The sequence below is a fragment of the Heterocephalus glaber genome, unplaced genomic scaffold (genome assembly GCF_053883595.1).
Source record: "Heterocephalus glaber isolate CG9 unplaced genomic scaffold, H.glaber_assembly_v1.0 deba00001761, whole genome shotgun sequence".
In the NCBI taxonomy this organism is placed as follows: Eukaryota; Metazoa; Chordata; class Mammalia; order Rodentia; family Bathyergidae; genus Heterocephalus; species Heterocephalus glaber.
This window is the reverse complement of record NW_028258458.1, coordinates 645,036-663,134: the sequence shown is the minus strand read 5'-3', so window position 1 is coordinate 663,134 and position 18,099 is coordinate 645,036. Positions and strand designations below refer to the sequence as shown.

At 41.1% G+C, this 18,099-nt stretch overlaps 2 pseudogenes; one reads left to right on the top strand and one right to left on the bottom strand.

Annotated features, from left to right (window-relative positions):
- Positions 1–2,704: 2,704 nt before the first annotated feature.
- Positions 2,705–15,285, bottom strand: LOC147821127 (methyl-CpG-binding domain protein 3-like 2B pseudogene; annotated as a pseudogene).
- Positions 15,286–15,339: 54 nt separating this feature from the next.
- Positions 15,340–17,432, top strand: LOC101725635 (WW domain-containing adapter protein with coiled-coil pseudogene; annotated as a pseudogene).
- Positions 17,433–18,099: the final 667 nt, after the last annotated feature.

The following is an 18,099-nucleotide window of genomic DNA, read 5'->3' as shown; positions in this document are numbered from 1 at the left end:
AAACCCTACAGAAAATTGGAATAGAAGGTCTTTATCTTAATCTGATTAAGGCTATCTATGAAAAACCAACAGCCAACATCATACTAAATGGCCAAAAACTGAAAACTTTCACACTAAAATCAAGAACAAGACAAGGATGCCCACTATCACCACCCCTGTTCAATATAGTTCTGGAAACATTAGCCACAGCAATTAGAAAAGAGAAAGAAATAAAAGGAATAAAGATAGGAAAAGAAGAAGTTAAACTGTCATTATTTGCTGAGGATATGATATTTTACATAGAAGACCCCAAAAACCCCACCAGAAGACTTCTAGACTTAATTAACAGATTCAGTAGAGTAGCTGGATATAAGGTCAACACTCAAAAAACAATAGCCTTCTTGTACACAAATAACAGACTCACTGAGAGAGAAATTAGGGAAACAATTCCTTGTACAATAGCATCCAAAAAAAAAGAAATATCTGGGAATCAATCTAACAAAGGAAGCCAAAGACCTCTACACTGAAAACTACAGCACTCTGAAAAAAGAGATCGAAGAGGATACAAGAAATGGAAAGACATCCCTTGTTTCTTTAATCTGTGACACATTGATTATTTTAGAGGGTATTATTTATTTTTCATGTGTTTGCATAGCTTCTGTGGTGTCTTTTTGCTGTTGATTTCCAGTTTCATTTTACTGTGATCTGACAATATGAATGGGATAATTTTGATGCCTTTGCATTTGCTTTAAGGATGCTCTATGAGCTAGTATATGGTCTATTTTGGAGAAAGTTCCACATGCTGCTGAAAAAAATGTGTATTCTGTTGTTGGGTGGAACACTATTAAATCCATTTGTGCAAAGGTTTGGTTCAACGGTGTTTCTTGTTGACTTTTTGTCTAGTTGATCTGTTCATTTGTGACAGTGGAATATTGAGGTCCTCCATTGCAACTGTACTGGTGCTTATGTGATTTTTCATATACATTTCTGTTTTATGAAGTTGATTTGGCGCATATATGTTTATAATTGTTATCTCTTCCTGTTGAATTTTTCCCTTAACCAATATGTAGTGATCTTCTTTGTCTCTGTCCTCACATTGGTCAATTCTGCTGCCCATAACTTTCAATAGATTTTTAACCTCCTCAGTTTCTGTTTGGAATTTTTCTAGGGACTTCATTTATTTTCTCTGCTGGGCATTCATGGTTTCACCTCTTTCTTTAGCTCCTCTAGTGTTTTATTAGTGTTTTTTTCTAGACTTGGTAAGTATCCTTGTTTTAGGATCATTATCTTTTTATTTATGTCTCCTTTGAATTCACCAAATGCCTTATTGATCTGTTGTGTTACCTCCATTCTTACTTTCAGATATTTCTATTGTGTGGTTTTTGGTTTCTTCCCCTCAGTGAACTGTGGATCAGCTTTGGTGGTGGTGGGAGCCTTTGGAGGCATTTTGTTGCCTTTTTTCTGTTTTGTTTGTTTTCTGTGCAGGGTGGGGCCTCTCTCCTCTCCCTTTCCCTCAGGGTACATGAGGCAGCTGGTGTTGGGGTGGGGCAGGGCTTCTCTTCTCTTCCTTGGGGTGCCTGAGGCCACCCCTTTTGGTGGTGTGAGCAGGCTGGGGCCTTTCTACCCTCCTGTGGGCAAACAAGGCAGTGGATGTAGGTGGCAGGGTCAGGGCAGGGCCTCTGTTTGTGCTATTACTGAATAAATTACAGCATCAGATTTATTCTCACTCAAACCATAAAAACCCAGAATATTGTCTTAAAAATTGTAAATATCACTTGGCTTAGCACATGGGTGTTCTGAGAATCGTTGGCAATGCCTAATCTAATACTTTAAATTTTCATGGTTCCCCAAATAGCGTAAAAGTCAACTCCTTCAATTTTTCATTGTAGTTAGTCAAAGTCTTTTCCTCCTTTTGGGTATACAAGGAATAATAAAAATGCTTGGAATAGAACAGTCAATATAATATTCTAACCCAAGACAAAGGAAGAAAATATTCATTTGGGGAGGTGTTTATTTTACCACATTAGATGTGAGTAAGTTATATCTCTGTGCAGATTTTTGCTGTATACAAATGACAGGTCGGGGCAAGTCTCCTGAACATGTATCCCCTTTCTCATCTGTGTGATGCTTGATCCTGGCAGGCACAGAACAGAGGTCCACACACTGTTGACCCCACTGATACCATCTGAACTCCAGGGCTGGCCGGAAACAAAACCTGTGCAAATCATTACGCATTTGTTGAAGTAGAGAGATTTGGTGAGGAGGGAGAGGAGAGAATAGGGAGGGAGTTTGGAAATGACCAAAGCTTCACATATGCATATATGGCAACATCTCAGGAAACCCCATTAATATGTACAACTTATATATATTAATAATGAGAAAATATGGGGAAAAAGTATCATCTCTGGAGTAGGTATCATTTCTTCCTTGAATGTAAATATTATGAGAGGAACATGTACCTATAAAACACCAAGCCACACCTCAGGTTAGAGAATCCCTGTGGATTTTAATATAAAAAGGATAAAAACAATTGTATATAGAAATTAAACAATTAGCAAGGAAAAAGTATTTTTTCTACTTGTATGAGACTTAATGTTACAAAACCATCAACTCTTCACACCTTTGTCTCATAAAAAGAGTTTGATCATTGGGAAAGGCAGGATTAGTATTAAAAGAAACAGGGAAATTGGAAATGGCTTTCACCACGAATCCCTCTCCAGCGGCCTCACATCTCGGAGTCTCCAGCAACTCCTGCTCCTGTTTCCACCTGGGTTTCAGCCCTTTCCTCCTGGCTGCTCAGCCTTTCTGCCTTCCTGGCCAGGCTGTCTGCCCTCAAGGCCTCAGCCAGTCTTTCCCTGGCTCTCTTCACTTTCTCCACCTGACTGTGGATGTCTGCAGAAGTGACCTGCTGGTTGTAAGAGGGAGGGACAAGATGAAAAGCTTCCGGGATCATCTCTTTCCAGAAGGGAGACAGGCCAGGGGTGGGCTGCGAGCTCTCAGCAGCAGATCGGCCCAGAGATCCATGTCGATGTCCTACAGTCATTATTCTAGAGGCTTTTGCAAAATCTGATTGGCTTAAAACTTCTTTGCTGCCTTGGTGCTTGAGTGCCTGCAGCCTCCAGCTTGAACACAGCTGCTGGGGCTTCTCCAGCTTCTCCTCATGGGGCCCACACCTGACCTCATTGCCAGGGTGGTCGGTGATGAGTGTCACAGGCCTGGGGAAGATGCAGCTGGTCAGTCGCACGGGGAGGACACAGCCCCCAGCAGCTCTGCGCTTGGCCTTGGGGGCATGGACTTGTTGCTTCTTCTGTAAGTTCTGTGATATCATGCATTTGAGTTTCCCCTTGGAGACAGAATAAAATGCAAGATCTCAACAAAGTGGGGTGAAGACTGCTCTCAGATCTGGAGAATTTCCTCAGCAACTGGTGTCCCCCCTCCCCTCTCCCTGGAGAAGGGAGTCTGAAATCACACTGCATCACACTCACCCGGGAAGGTTGTTACAACTCAGATGTCTGGAACCCAAGGAGGTCTGGGCTTGGGTCCCCGGTTTCAGACCCTGTCCCTGCACCCCCCTCCGAGGATGTGAGTCGCTTCTCTTCCCTGTCACTGCGGTCACAGGCTGCTGCCCCAGCCCACCTGGACCTGAGACACCAGTATCACAAGTGTCACATGCAGTGACTGACCTGGGAGCCCTGGGCATGTGTAAGCACAGGCTATGGCATCCACACAGTGACAACATCAGCACACAGTGCTTTTCTTAGGATAAAACCATTATTAAGTGATACATGGCTGCATCTTTAATAACACTCAATAGACACCAACATTTAGGAAACTTTCCCTGAGATTCATTTTGTTTGAAGAGTAACTCTCATTTGTGCACTAAGGTGCATCCCTGTAATCCTGGCTATTTGAAAGGCTGAGGCAGGAGGCTATCTTGAGCTCAGGAATCCAAGAAAAGTCTGGGAAATAAAATAACCCTATTTTAGAAAATTCTAGAAAGGAATAATTGTGAAAATTAGAGCATTCTTTCCCCCTTTTGGTTGTGGAGATTGAATCCAGTGTCGTTGCTTCATACTGAGCTAACTTCCCAGCACAGTTTTTGAGAGTGGGCCTTGCTCCTTCACTAAATTTCCCAGGCTGGGTTCCAACCTGCAGTCTTCCTGCCTTAGCCTCCCAGAGGGCTGGGATTATAGGCCTGTGTTACCACACCCAGTTTAAAGTGGTTTAACTGGAGGAAAGAGTGCCCCAAGCACACGCTTGCCATCTCTTCAGTCTCCATACTCACCACAGAAGGCTGCCTTGGAGCTGGGCTTATTTCTGGCTCCCCCATGGACCCTACTGCTGTCTTGCTGGCTTCACTCCTGAGATGCAGACAGGCTGAGGCTTGCTACAAAATGCAGTGAGACCCGCATCCACATCCCTTTTTATTAAGGAGGGGAAGAGAGATCCCAGTCCGAGTTAAAGTCAACCCGCCCATAATCCAATATGCAGATAACCCAATCTGTGGATAATCTAGTCTGCTGATCAAGCATAGGACACATCCCTGGGATATGAGAACTCTTGAACCTGTGTAGAGAAACAAAATATGTAGTGTTACTGACACTGACAAATACTTTTCATGCGTAAAATTGTAATACATTTTCTGTAGGGAGAAGTTAAATTTGCAGTTAGTATCAACAATATATTTTATTGGAACATTTAACATTTTAATTGACAAGCAATAATTGGATGTATTTACAGGATAAAGTCTATCTTTTGATCTGTGTGATCTGACCTATGCAGACTTAATAAATCTAATTTACATATCTATCACTTTGCTAATTATTTTTAATTTTGGAATTTAAAAATATTTTTTATTATTATGGTATAATGATTAAAACTGGGGCCTGTGTGCTAAAATGAGATCCTAGCCCTTATTTACAATTTTCATTTTGATTTTTAAAATTTGAGGCTGTGTCTTCTTTTTTTTTTTTCTTTCTCTTTTTTTTGGTGCTGGGGATCGAACTTGGGTCCTTGCGCTTGCAAAGCAGGCAGCGGAACCACTGAGCTAAATCCTCAGCCCAAGGCAGTGTCTTCTTAAACCACTAAGTTGCCCAGGCTGGGCTCAAAATTTCCCTCTCCCTGCTTGAGCCAGCCAGAGTTCTGGGCATGTCACCAGGCCCAGCTCACAGAAGTGCTTTAAACATACTTCCATTTCCCCCACTGTTGAAACATCTTTAAATAAATTTTACAAAAATAATAAAGGAAGTTTTGTGTAAATTTTCATACATAATTGGTTAATATAAGAAAAATTAAGAGGCTAAAAATTCATCAATAAAATACCCAAAACACTTTTTATCAACTCTATGTAACATCTCACATGGCTAATAAAAAGAAATTACTATTTTGTGCAGGAACATTTTATGTAATTATTGTTAAATTTGGTATTATTTCAACCTCCGTGGTCTTACCCTGACTTGACATTTAGTTGAATAAAGTCCCTTTCTTAGATGTCTTTGAATTAAATAACTTATTATTCCATTGTTTCCTTTATAAACTCATTAGTTATAATTACATGTAGATCTGAGAAAACATGCTAATGATTAAATCATGGATCCTTCATTTAATAATACAAATATTGTTACTATCTCTCCCCAAATGGGTTTTTTATATGGCAGATCAGTTGCCCTTAAAAGCTTAAAACCACAGATATTGTTAATATATTTCACTATTTTATCATTGGCATTGGTTTGTAATTCATAAAATATACTTTCATCTTGGGAGATTTGTATTTATATATAACAAACCTTAATCATTTTTGACATCCTTTCCTCTTCCATATTCTCTTCCCTCCTCTTTCCCCTGATGCTCCCACTTCCACAGAAGAGTCTGCCTTTATTTTACTCTATTCAAATTTGGGTTTCAAACTATACTACAAAGCTACTGTGATAAAAACAGCATGGTACTGGCAAAGAAACAGACCCAAGGATCAGTGAAATAGATTAGAAGATGCAGAAACAACTCCAGACACACTCAGCCACCTCATCTTTGACAAAGGAGCCAACCACCCTCATTGGAGGAAAGACAGCCTATTTAATAATTGGTATTGGAAAAACTGGATTTCAACCTGCCAAAGATTAAAACTAGACCCATACCTATCACCATGCACTAAACTAAGATCAAAGTGGATTAAAGATCTAAATATTAAGACAGAAACACTAAAGATAAGTGTTTGCTGGAAGATAAGTTAGGTAGAACTCTTGAAGACATTGGCATAGGAAAAGACTTTATGAACAAAACCTCAGTAGCACAGGAACTAGCACAAAGAATCAACAACTAGGATCTCATCTTATTAAAAAGCTTCTGCACTGCAAGAGAAACCATCAACAGAGCTAAGAGACAACCTACAATGTGGGAAAAAATTTTCAGCAGCTGTATCTCAGACAAAGGACTACTATCTAGAATATATAAAGAACTGAAAAAAGTCAGACCCCCAAATTTAAAGACCCAATTCAAAAATGGGCATCTGAAATGAACAGACATTTCTCAGACAAAGAAATAAAAGCAGCAAATAAACATATGAAAAAATGTTCAACATTACTGGTCATTTGAGAGATGCAGATGAAAACAACACTGAGACTCCACCTCACCCCAGAAAGAATGACTGTTATAAAGAAATCATCCAATAACAAATGCTGGCAGGGTTGTGGGGAGAAAGGAACCCTTCTCCATTGCTGGTGGGAATGCAGACTGGTGCAACCACTGTGGAAGACAATATGGAGATACCTCAAAGAACTAGGACTAGAGGTCCCATTTGACCCAGCTATTCCCCTGCTGGGTATCTTCCCAAAAGAATTAAAAGAATCAATCCACAGTGATATATGTGCACCCATGTTCATAGTGGCACAGTTTGTAATAGCTAAAGCTTGGAAGCAGCCCAAGTGGCCATCAACTGGAAACTGGATAAAGAAGATGTGTTTTTTTTTTTTTTTTAAAGAAAATGGAGTACTACTTAGCCATGAAGAATGAGAAACTAGAGACATTTATAGCATATTGAGGCCATCCTCTTAAGTGAAATAAATAGGACACACATGTGTAAATACCAAATAGTTTCTCTAGTGTGAGAAACTGAAAGTGTAAATAAGGATTAAAACGATTAAAACCAATAATTGATAATTTGAAATAGGAAGAAAAGGTCCAAAGGGGTAGGGTGGTGGGAGGGGAAGGGGAAAGGAAAGAAGGGAAAGGAAAAATTATGAGGAAAGAAAAAATTGGAAACAAAGTCTTTGTAAATAGGGAAGGGTGGATGGGGTGAAGGTAATGGGGAAAATATAAGAACCAAGATACATCATGTACAGGTAGAAGCACCCAATGATAATTGTAAATGTATTGTATACCTAAAATGTACCAATAAAAGAATTTAAGAAAAAAAAATGGGTTTCAAGAGGCAGGGTGGAGTGGTGAGTGAAATGATCTTACCAGGAAGGCAAAAACAGCAAGGAAAGAGAAAGAAATTCCGAGATGTACATTTTTATTTACACACACTAATTGTGTTTTTGTTATGATTTGTATCTAGATGCCCCTCAAGACCTCAGCCTCTGAGGGCTGGGGCTTTAGGTGGACTGCTGGATTATGCGGACTTATAGCTAACTCGCTGTTTGCAGGTGGAGCCTGGTCAGAAGATGTGGGTTACAGGGGCATGGCCTGGAGGGGTTTTTCTCCCTCCTAGCTCCTCCCTTGTTCTCTTTGCTTCCTGTCAGCCACGCCAGAAGCAATGCTCCTCTGCTACGCCCCTGTGCCCTGTTGCCCTTCCTGGGAGCCAACCAGCTCTGGACTGAAACCGCTGCAAACTGTGAGCCAAAATAAACCTTTCCTCCCTTAAATTTTAGGAGTTGTGTATTTTGTTCCAATGATGAGGAAAAAGACTCAGCTAGATATTGATACTGGGAGTGAGGCTGCTGCTGTGACTTTACCTGCCCATGTGATTCAGAAGTTTTTGGAACTAGTTCACAGGAGGAGTTTGGAAAGGTTTGGAGATGGCAGCTGGAGAAGAAGCCCCAGAATGCCTGAAACCAAGTGTGGTGGGAGATTCTGATCACAGTGCAGAAGACCAGAATGTTGATAGAAATGCAGACAGAAAAGATCAGACCCAGGGGGTTTTAGCTGGGAACGAGGACTCCCTCCATTGGAAGTTGGGCTCCAGATCATGTGTGTTATGCTCTGGCAGAAAACTTGCCTGCATTTTGCTCCTGTCCTGAGACTTTGCAGGAAACTGCAATTAAGGGTGGGAGACTAATTAACTTAGTGGAGGGAATTTCAAGGTAGCCAGACATTCAGGCTGTGGCTTAGGTATCGTTGGGGGCTTTTAACCAGCTCTGCATTGAGAATAAGGGCAAACAGCCCAGCTGAATGATTTAAAACTTTTGAGTTTAGGGCCAGCTTTGTAGCTCAGCAGCACCATACCTGCCTGGCAAGCACAAGGTCCTGAGATCAATTCCTGGTACTGGAAAAAAAAATTTTTTTTTTGAATTTAGCCAGAAAGGAAGCTCCTATAAAGTTGGGGCCTACGAAGCTGGGGAGAGTTTTGTTACTAAAGAGATTATCATTAAAAAGAAGCTAAATATGTTACAACAGGACAATAGGAAAGATGGCTTGAACTGGCAGGACGCCACCCTTCAAAATCACATAGTTGCAAAAGTGAAAGACTTTGCCTTGAAAACACAGCATCAGGGCACCCTGCTAAAGAATGGCAGCCTAGAGCATCCATCCCCTGGGATTCAGTTCAAAGTACTCAGACTTTCAGGCCCACAGAAGGTAGAACAGCCACAGTTCAAGGGGGTTGGATACTGCTTCAGCTGGTGGCATGCCTTGGCATCATCCACGTGGTGATGGTTTCACAGGAATGCAGAATGCAAGAGCTGTGAGTCTGTGAGGCTTCCAGTCAGATTTCAGAAGGCTGTGTGTGTGTGTGTGTGTGTGTGTGTGTGTGTGTGTGTGTGGCAATGGCGCTCTGAGCAGGCACTGCGTTAAACTGTAAGAGTGAAGCCAGAAGTGCAGTGGAGACCCCAGATATTTGAAGAAGGCGGGAACATGGAATATCTGAAAAAGCCAGAAGCAGTGAGGAAAGCCAGCCCCAGAGAAGCCATGAGGGCTGCAACCACTGACAATGCCTTAGGGACAGGGTCACAAAACTCCTTTGGAATCCACGTGTTGCAAGAACTTGCCTCAGGTGCTGGACCTGGAACTGCAGGAATGTTTGCCCTTCTGAGTTTCGGTATTGTTTTTGTCACATTGGTTTCTATTCCTGTATTCCTTCCTTTTGGAATGGGAATGTTTTATCCTGTGATGTTGTAGGTCAGCAGCATTTTAAGTTTGATTTTTATAAGGGCTCATAGCTATGAGTTCGATTTAAATATCAGAGGAGACTTCGGATTTGGACTTTTCAGCAATGCTGATCTGTTAGGACTTTGGCAACTCTTAGAGACTGAGCAAATGCCTTTTGCATAAAGTGATTGGCATGAGTCTTTGGGAGCCCAGGGGTGAAATGTTATGGTTTGGATCTAGGTGTCCCCCATGGCCTCTTGGGTTCAGGGGCAGGGCTTTTGGAGAACACATGTAGCTGTCCTGCTGTTGGAGGTTGAGCCTGTTCTGAGGATGTGGGTCACTGGGGGCATGGCCTCGATGAGTTTACCTCCCTCCCTGCTCCTCACTTGTTATCTCTGCTTCCTGTGTGCCATGTAACAAGCAACTCTCTGCTGCCGTGTCCCTATGTCATGCCCACTAACTATGAACTAAAACCTCTGCAAACTGACAGAAAATAAACTATTCCTCCCTTCAGGGGCAGGTGTTGGGTATTGTGTCTGAGCAATCAGCAAAGTAACTGAGACAACATTTTAATTGGATTCCGTGCAGTATATCCATGTGTACACAAAACATGCATCGATCAAGTGCAATCACTATTTTTCCACTGATAAATGAGTTCTTATCAAATAATTGATTTTGTAAAAGAAGTCAGAGGGAGAACATTTCATTACATCAAAAAGGATAGTGACTAATGTTTGGAGGAATTCTGCACTTTTTGGATAACCTTGGAAATCTGTGGATAGAGCTGTGGTGGCAGCACTGAAGAAAACAGCCTGATGGCAGAGGGTCACGGACTAAACTGAGTTGTGTTCAGCTGGGTCTTATGTCTTGTAACAAATCCCGGATTTAGCTTGTGGATGCTTCCATTTCTGAGCCTGCAGCTTAGTGTGGTGCCGAGGTCCAGGACAACTGTAACACTTCAATATAAATTTAATATAAGTTTCAATATAAAAATTTCAAAAGTTATAAACTCTATAAGGATTTTTAAGGTAGGGTGGTAGAAAAAACATGGGAATGAAAGGTGTATGTGGATCAAGAGCAGACTTCTTTCAATTCTGACTTATTGAAACAGGGATGTTGAAGGCTTTGTGTGAGAACTGTCTGTGCACAGAGCACAGAACATCAGGTTGATGGGTACAGATTTTACTTCTGTGCTCTAGAAGGAGTGAGAGAAAACATCCTAGGCTTCCTTGGGATGTAGCTTGCTTTGCAAATCATGAAGCCCATTTTCTCCACGAGAACATTGCCACCTGGGAGTGTTCACACGTAGGATTAAAGTGCCTTCTCTTAATTGTACAGGAGACATCAGTGATTGGCCTCAGCCCTCACTTCCTGCAGAATCATTGTATGAAAAATTTCTAGGAAGAGTTTGAATACCAGCTCTTGATCATTCTGCAGGATTCTTATACAACAACCCTTGGCTCGTTGTGTGGCTCCTTGTGTTTGCTTTTTCACTATGTACTGGACCCTGAAGTCTTGCTGGACCATGATGCCATCATAGAGGACAGGGGAGAAGGAGGGCCCAAAACATGTTTTTCCAAAGTGTTCTCAACAGGTTGGAGGGTGATAGAGCAGAGCCCCAGGGCATAGAAATCACAAGGGCTCCTGGATGGTTCCATGAAGCAGGGCAAAGACAAGAATGCCAGAGCAGCTCTAGTCCTGGCGACACCAAGGGTTAGGGCTCAGCACCATGACTTCTTAATAATGGTCCTCAATTTGGTTCTACCTCTGCCCTTGATTGGCACATCAACCTCACCTAGGTTTTACACAGATTAAGGGGATTCAGCAAAAGGGGGAATTTTCAATGCTATACACAGACATCTGTTCTCTCTGCAGACAGCTGAGCCTGTAGACCTGATCTTGCTTGTTCTTCCTAGCTCAGCCTAGACACAGGGCAATATGTTCACGTAAGGCAGAAACAGACATGCTGTTCTATTTGATTTGTCTGTTCTTTGTCTTGCAGCTTCTACATATTTCACAGGGGACAGCTTCTTGGTATTGTTTTCAATATGGGAAGCCAAGCACCTACATGGAGAGAGCTATGGTAATGGGTGGGTATTTTGCAATTTAATCCCTTCTTATTAGTACAGGTTTGCAATTCATGCAGTTTCCAGACATCTTGTGGAATGGTTACATGTTCATATCACAGCTTCTTCTTTTTTTTTTTTAATCTCCTTCCTTCTTCCTCCCTCTCCTCAGGTTCTCCTATCCACTTTTTCATACTTATTTATGTTGTCTTAACCAGTGTTATGGCATATAGTGTTCACATTAATTGAGGCTCCTGTGCATGGCACATCTTTATTTCTCTCATTTCCTCTTCTCTTTCTCCTCATCCCCCACCCTTGTTCCCTTGGACCACTTCCCTATTCAAAGAGATCCATTCCCTTGTCCCTTTCTATCTATTCTTTATCATTCCTTTGTACTTTGCCAAACTCAGATGAGAGATACCATATGATATTTAAGCTTGTGTATCTGGTTTATTTCACTTAACATTATATTTTACAGGTACATCTATTTTCCTATAAATGTCTCAAATGTGTCATTCTTTATAGCTGAGTAGTATTCCATTATATATAAATACCACATTTTCTTTTTTTTTAAAAAAATGTATTAAATTCTTTTATTGGTACATTGTAGGTATACAACACAATTACATTTCTCATTGGGAATTGTACCTTTATATAATGCATCTTGGTTCTTATTTTTTCCCCATTCCTAGCCCTCCCTTCACGCCCTCCACCCTTCCCTATTTACAAAGACTTTATTTCCATTTTTCATCATTTTTCCTTTCCCTTCTTTCCTTTCCCCTGCCCCTCCCACTACCCCTACCCCTTTGGACCTTTTCTTCCTATTTTGCATTATCGATTATTCATTCTAATCATTGTACATTTTAGGTGTACAATATAATGACATTCATCATTGGAAATTTGCACCTTTACATAGTCTCTCTTGGTTCTTATTTTTCACCCTTGCCCAGCCCTCCCTTCAACCCCTCCATTCCTCCCTATTTACAAAGATTTTGTTCCTATTTTTCCATTTTCTCATATTAATCCCATTCCCTTCTATCCTTTCCCCTAGCCCTCCCACTTCCTTCCCCTTTGCCCCTTTTCTTCCTATTTCACATTACCTATTATACATTTAGTCCTTATTTACACTTTCAGTTTCTCACACCAGAGGAACTATTCGGTATTTACACATGTGTGTCCTATTTATTTCACTTAAGAGGATGGCCTCAATATGTATCCATTTATTTCACTTAAGAATATCGCCTTAATGTGCATCCACTTAGCTATAAATTTCTCTAATTTCTCATTTTTTATGGCTGAGTAGTACTCCATTTTATAAAAAAGCCACATTTTCTTTATCCAGTCTCCAGTTGATGGGCATTTGGGCTGTTTCCAAGTTTTAGCTATTACAAACTGTGCTGCTATGAACACGGGCGCACATATATCACTGTGGTATGATTCTTTTAATTCTTTGGGGAAGATCCCCAGCAGTGGAATAGTGGGGTCAAATGGGACTTCCAGTCCTAGTTCTTTGAGGTATCTCCATACTGATTTCCACAGTGGTTGTACCAGTCTACACTCCCACCAGCAGTGGAACAGTGTTCCTCTTTCCCCACAGCCCCTCCAGCATTTGTTATTGGTTGATTTCATGATAGCAGCCATTCTTTCTGGAGTGAAGTGGAATCTCAGAGTTGGTTCTTCGAAAGAATTAATCAGAATTCCTTTATGGTGTGAAGATGTGAATAATTGCACATGGTTTTGAGTACAGGAACTATAAATCTATTGCCCAATCTTAACATTTTTGAGCTGCATTTAAGTAGACTTTGGACCGTTAAACTGGGCAGAGAAAATGACAAGGGGATGATAGGATCTGTGAGAGTCACTTCAGGGGAAAGATACAGACTGACTTGTATAACCCTTGAAATGTAGATTTCTTGTAGATGTATTCTTCATGTGCAGCTGAGAAAAATAAGAACCAAGAGAGATTATGTAAAGGTGCAAATTTCCAATGATGAATGTCATTATATTGTATACCTAAAATGTACCAATGATTAGAATGAATAATTGATAATGCAAAATCGGAAGAAAAGGTCCAAAGTGGGAGGGGTAGTGGGAAGGGCAGGGGAAACGAAAGAAGGGAAAGGAAAAATGATGAGAAATGGAAAAAAATGGAAATAAAATAAACCAACTGGACTTGGAATAGCAAAAGGAAAAACTGGTATCACCAATCTAGTCAGCTAATATTTGAAGGTATTTGCTATATATAAGGTGCAATACCCTAAGAACCAGGCATGGTGGTGCATGCCTGTAATCCTAGCACTTGGGAGGCTGAGGCAGGAGGATCATCATATGAGTTTGAGACCAGCCTGTGCTACATAGTGAGTTCAAGTTCAGCCTAAATTACATAGCAAGACCCTGTCTCAAAAAAACTTAAAAAAAACCAAACCCTTAGGAATTTCCAATCTCTGATGTGTATGTTAACCATTTCATTAAATTAGCAGCTTAGAAAACAATGTCCACGAAGGGGAAAGGGAAGAAGGGAAAGGAAAAATTATGAGAAAGGAAAAAAAAAATGGAAACAATGTCTATGTAAATAGGGAAGGGTGATGGGGGTGAAGGGCACACAGGTAATGGGGGAAAAAATAAGAACTAAGATACATCATGCTCAGGTACAAACACCCAATGATAAATGTAAATGTACTGTATACCTAAAATGTACCAATTAATATATAAATAATAATAAAAAGAAAACAAAGTTCTCTTTAACAATCTGAATTTTTAAGGTAGTGCTGAAGTAATGCTTTTTTAATTGCACATTTTGCTAACTGTAGCCCTAAGCTCTAGCTCATTTAAAGTTATAATAGGATCAAAAGTTTGATCCATATATGAACTAATTGGAGGCTGTTAGCTTATAAGCAGAGAATCATTATGAACTTGAATGTTACACCTAAAGGAAAAGTAATACAAAGCAGATGATCGCTTTTGGGTTTCTGAAAATTGCCAGTATGTCTCAACATACTGCTATTGCAATTGGAATAATAGAAAGTAATTATATTAATAAAAAACATAAATTCAGTGACTCATATATTCTATATGTTCTTGCCATCTAAATGTATTAACTTACAGTAATGATTTATCTTTTCCTGCTCAAAACTGAATGTTAATATTTAATACCTCCACATAACGATTGTGAAACTTAGGCATGAAAAATTTGCTTTTAACAGGTACTAGTATTTAGATAAACTTTTGATAAGTTGGGGGTTTTTGTTCTTTACATAAATAGTATTACTGCAGCAACAAAAAAATTTCTTTGAAGCCTTTCTCCACAAACCTGAACTATGGACTCCATAATGTTATAATTGATTTAAATTGTGAACCTGGGGTCAAGGATTTAGCTCAGTGGTGCCACCGCCTGCCTCAGAAGCACAAGAGTCTGAGTTCGATTCCTGGTACCAAAAATCCCAAAATAACCAAAAAACAAAATATTGGGCCAGGGATTTAGCTCAGTGGTTTCATTGCCTGCTGCGCAAGCGCAAGGACCCGAGTTCGATCCCCGGTACCAAAAAAAAAAAAAAAAAAGATAAATTATGAACCCTCAAAACATCACAACTAGATTAGTACGATGTTCTCCATCTTTGCAAAACTGCTTAATTAATATAATGCTGCAGTAAGATTGTTTAGATTTGAATTCATCTGTAAAGGTAAAGATATAAATGTGAAACAAAGGCAGCGGGAGGCGGCGGAGGAGAAGGCGGAGAAGGCGGAGAAGGCGGAGAAGGCGGAGAAGGCGGAGAAGGCGGAGAAGGCGGAGAGGCGGTTGCTCTCCGCGGGTCTGAACCGGACGCATGTTCTTGCGCGCTGCCGCCCTGTAGATGGCGCTGCTGCCGCGGCCGAACGTGAGCGTGGTGCGGACTGAGGGAGGTGGCCCGGGAGCGCCGGCCCCAGCATGCATTACCATCCTTGCCCGCCGCCGCCGCCCGCCCCCGGCCGCTCGCCCGCGGCCAGTCCCCCTCCCGGCCACGCTCGGCGGCGGGCACGGATGGTAATGTATGCGAGGAAACAGCAGAGACTCAGTGATGGCTGTCAAGACCGGAGAGGGGACTCGCAGCCTTACCAGGCCCTTAAGTATTCATCAAAGGGTCACCCCAGTAGCGGTGATCACAGACACGGAAAGATGCTAGGCGCTGCAGATCCTTCACCACCAAATAAAACGTTGTGGTGATCTGATAGTCCTGAAAACAAGTACAGTGACAGCACAGGTCACAGTAAGGCCAAAAATGTGCATACTCACAGAGTTAGAGAGAGGGAAGGTGGCACCAGTTACTCTCCACAAGAAAATTCACACAACCACAGTGCTCTAGTTCAAATTCACATTCTTCTAATCCAAGCAATAATCCAAGCAAGACTTCCGATGCACCTTATGATTCTGCAGATGACTGGTCTGAGCACGTTAGCTGTTCTGGGAAAAAATATTACTACAATTGCCGAACAGAAGCTTCACAGTGTGAAAAACCAAAGGAGTGGCTTGCAAGAGAACAGAGACAAAAAGAAGCCAATAAGGTGGCAGTTAATAGCTTCCCAAAAGATAGGGATTACAGAAGAAAGGTGATGCAAGCAACAGAAGCTAGTGGGTTTGCCAGTGGAAAATCCACAGCAGGAGACAAATCAGTATCACATCCTTGCACAACTCCTTCTATGTCTTCTGCCTCTGGACTGAATCCCACATCTGCACCTCCAACGTCTGCTTCTGCAGTCCCTGCTTCTCCTGTCCCACAGGCACCAATACCTCCACTACTTCAGGACCCAAATCTTCTTAGAGAGTTGCTTCCTGCTTTGCAAGCCACACTGCAGGTCAATAATTCTAACACAGACATATCCAAAATAAATGAAATTCTTACAGCAGCTGTGACACAAGCTTTGCTGCAGTCTATAATTCATAAGTTTCTTACTGCTGGACCACCTGCTTTCAACATCACATCTCTGATTTCTCAAGCTGCTCAGCTCTCTACACAAGCCCAGGCATCTAATCAGTCTCCCATGTCTTTAACATCTGATGCCTCATCCCCAAGATCTTATGTATCTCCAAGGATAAGCACACCTCAGACTAACACAGTCCCTATCAAACCTTTGATTACTACTCCTCCTGTTTCATCACAGCCAAAGGTTAGTACTCCAGTAGTTAAGCAAGGACCAGTGTCACAATCAGCCACAGAGCAGCCCATAACTGCTGACAAGCAGCAGGTTCATGAACCCGTCTCTCCTTGAAGTCTTCAGCGCTCCAGCCAGAGAAGCCCATCACCTGGTCCAAATTATACTTTGAGTAGTAACGCATCAAATGCATCAGTTGTCCCACAGAACTCATCTGCCTGCCCTGTGTATTTTTTAACACGTACACTGGCAGCACACTTCAGTGACAGTCTCATAAAACATGTTCAAGGCTGGCCTGCAGACCATGTGGAGAAGCAGGCATCGAGACTGCATGAAGAAGCCCATAACATGGGAAGTGTTCACATGTTAGAAATTTGTACTGCATTAAAAAACCTAAGATCTTTAGTCCTAGTATATGAAATTCAAGCAACTTTGCGAGAGCAAAGGATACTGTTTCTGAGACAACAAATTAAGGAACTTGAAAAGCTAAAAAAATCAGAATTCCTTTATGGTGTGAAGATGTGAATAATTGCACATGGTTTTGAGTACAGGAACTATAAATCTGTTGCCCAATCTTAACATTTTTGAGCTGCATTTAAGTAGACTTTGGACCGTTAAACTGGGCAGAGAAAATGACAAGGGGATGATAGGATCTGTGAGAGTCACTTCAGGGGAAAGATACAGACTGACTTGTATAACCCTTGAAATGTAGATTTCTTGTAGATGTATTCTTCACGTTGTAAATATGCTTTGTAGAGTGAAGCCATGGGAAGCCATGTGTAACAGAGCTTAGACATCCAAAACTAATCAGTGCTGAGGTGGCTAAGTACCTAGCCTTTTACATGTAAACCTGTCTGCAAAATTAGCTTTTTAAAAAAAACTGGGGGGGGTGTTAATTTATCATTCAGAAATCTTGCATTTTCAAAAATTCAGTGCAAGCGCCAGGTGATGTCTAAGGATGCGATTTTGAACCATATGGGCAGTGTACAAAATATCATGAAACAGCTGTTTCCACACCTGCACCTGATCAAGAGCAGTGCTTCTCCATTTGTTTTGCAGAGAAATGTGTTCCATTTCCCTCTTAAATCCTTGATCTGATTTACCCATTTTTTAAGACTCCTCTTTTTCTCCTTTCTTAAGGCACTGTTGCTATGGCACTTTTCTATACCCTTTTCATTCCTGTGTACAGTAGCTTAAAATTGCAGTGATTGCACATAACCCACTTGTTTGTATAAATTATCGGAAATCCATTTGCACCCTGCAAGAATGGACTTAAAGTACTGCTGAGCATGTGTGCTGAGAGTACACGGATCGCTCAGTTGTAAGGAAATGGCCCAATAAACATGGTTGTGGGAGGGGAAGAGGAAACAAAGCTAGTCAGATGTGAATTGTATCTGTTGCAATAAACATGTTAAATGTGAAACAGGCCTGAAAGGGTGAACTGTGAATCTTCCTTTCTAACATTAATTTAACTTTCTACACTGGATCAATATATTATATTTAGGTGATTTGGAAAATGGTAACCTACTTAATTTAAATGTTAAATTTTAAATTATGAGGTTTACATCAAAACCAACATTTCATACACTTTTTAAAAGCATAATGAAGGTTATGTTCTAGATAA